This window comes from Aulostomus chinensis, chromosome 8 (genome assembly GCF_037954235.1).
Source record: "Aulostomus chinensis isolate RoL2024-O1b breed Wild chromosome 8, RoL_Achi_v1.0, whole genome shotgun sequence".
In the NCBI taxonomy this organism is placed as follows: domain Eukaryota; kingdom Metazoa; phylum Chordata; class Actinopteri; order Syngnathiformes; family Aulostomidae; genus Aulostomus; species Aulostomus chinensis.
Window position 1 is genome coordinate 10,207,488 of NC_141327.1, and position 2,342 is coordinate 10,209,829.

General features: G+C 39.2%; 1 long non-coding RNA gene across 1 annotated transcript; it reads right to left on the reverse strand.

Moving 5' to 3' along the window:
• Positions 1 to 57: 57 nt before the first annotated feature.
• On the reverse strand, positions 58 to 1,993 carry LOC147257055 (uncharacterized). The gene is made up of 3 exons (XR_015117449.1): positions 1,913 to 1,993; positions 576 to 630; positions 58 to 440 (listed from the first exon to the last, which is right to left on the reverse strand). It is a non-coding gene; the product is annotated as an uncharacterized LOC147257055 (long non-coding RNA).
• Positions 1,994 to 2,342: the final 349 nt, after the last annotated feature.

Below are 2,342 nucleotides of genomic sequence, written 5' to 3' on the forward strand. Positions count from 1 at the left end.
GCATGTGTTACATACCTATTTATAGTATCGGGGATACAGTCATTTTTGTGTTCAGATTTTGTTAACTTAGTGCAATAAACTATAAATGAAGGTGACTACTATGGATACGCATAGCCAGCACATTCATTTAGAAGGCGAGCAGTTTTACCGGATCATAGTTGTGCCACACTGATGTGGCAGCTCTCCAATTAAAAATGATGGGAAATCATACAGATATTGTTAGGGAGAATTCAATTTCATCTTCTCAATGTTATGAATGTTCTTTTCACTTAATAACCTTACATTGTTGAGTCTGGTTCATTATTTTCTGTCTTGAAATGTCACCACTATGTCTGTCCTCCTCTCCTCTCAGATTGTGACGTCTTTCTCTTCTCCTCCTTTCAACTCCTGTTTCATCTTCTGTGTCTGCACCTCCTCTCCCCTTTCACACAGGTCCAGCACTTAAATGGAGGAAACATTGCGCATTCTTCAGAGCTGCATCCCACCGATTGGTCCTGACACACACACACAACAGCGCATACACACATACAGCAGAAAGGAGGAGCTGTACCCTCCACTCCACCAGCTAGACTTACTTCGATGCTGATTCAAATGTCAGCTTCTTCTTTCCTCAAAGGCAGTGTCAGCTTGCTGAATGAGAGAGATGTTAAAATCAGGTAATTGTTTTTGTCTGATAAATATTTACTAACTGTGCAGAATCACAAGGCAACTGGAGGAGTCAATAATACAGTATAAACACTTGAGAAAAAACAGACATGGGTTTCTTACCATTTACATATTTTTTTCCCAAAAGCCCCAAAGTATAGTTGAAGTGTCTTGTAAATTATAAAATGGTGAGATGCCATTTCACAAAGGTGACGACCATGGCAGCTAAGCATGAAGGACCATTCAAATCTAATTAAACTTCCATTTTCTATCTTTTGAGTCCACCCCTCAGTTTGTCATTTATTCAATAATTTTGTAGATTTGTGCTGTGACCAGTATTGCTTCAGTAGATATGATCAATTACATACCCCAGCTACCAGCAACGCATGTACACAGTAAAATAAGTAGCATGACCCTTCTACATTTAAGACTGAAATCATAATCCCTGATATTTATTATATATTAAATCTTTAATGCCCTTTTAAACAAAACATAGCCACTCAAAATATTTCACTCCCAGTTCGAGATACTGTAGCTGGGAAAAAATAGGTCAAAGTTCAATAACATTACAGTAATTTGGGTTAATATCTGTTTAGAAAAGCAGACACACAAGACCAGATCAGGTCCTCTCATTTTTTAATCAAACTGCTGTAATGATAATGAATCTGCACCCTCGCTTCTCCGCAAGAAGAAAAGATTGCCAATGAGCAAAGGTAAGCTCAACTTGTCATGGACTCTGAAGTTTCCTGCTCCTCTTAATTCCCACCCTCCTGCACTCACTCATCTGATCAGCAGTCAGTCAGCATCCATCCATTTTTATCTGTTTACCCTGTTAGGGTTGCGGGGGGTGGGGGGTGGAGTCTATCCCAGCAGCCTTCAGGCGTGAGGTGGGGTACAACCTGGATGGGTCACCAGTCCATTGCAGGGCCAACACATATAGACAGACAACCATTCACACTCACATCCAGCCCATGTATTTTGCCTCGTTTTACCTGCACCTGACGAGCCTCTGTTGTGTTTTTGGCAACGTTTTCTCTGATTTCCAGATTGGCGTGTACTCCTTCAGTAAAGCCTCTGTTCTGCCCTCACCCTGTCTCTGTCCTGTAATTCTGCATTTGAGTCTTCTGGCATCTGACACAACTACATCAGCCTCTTCATTATTAGTTTGATATTAAGAATTAAAAAGAGAGAGATTTCCATTCAGTTATCAATATACAAGAGTATTAAAGACTCTTTTTCAAATATTTGCTTCCATCATCCATCATACCGTCCAGTTCACCATCCTAATCTTGAATGAAGGAGCAGCCATCAGCGGAGCAGTGGCTGGACAACTGCCACTGTCAGCAAGTCTAGAGAGAAGACATAGTACTTCATTACTGCCTGAGTGTGATTTCTATTGTTATTATTATGAATTTCCCAGTCTTGAGACAAATAAAGGACTATCTTACCTTATTACCGTATTGTATATTATTATTGCTGTAATGTTTCATTTGTAACATAATCAATGGTTATCTTATATTCAATAAAAGTTTTGCCCTTTAAATTCTCATTTTTCTTTTGTCATTCCTTCGATTGTAATTAAAGAAAACAAACAAACATTACAACCCCAGAAATATTCCTTCTAAGATCTTTTCCTTAAGACAAAGCTTCATATTTTGAGTTGGGCTTTCCACCTGCTTCTCATCTGTCAATGATAG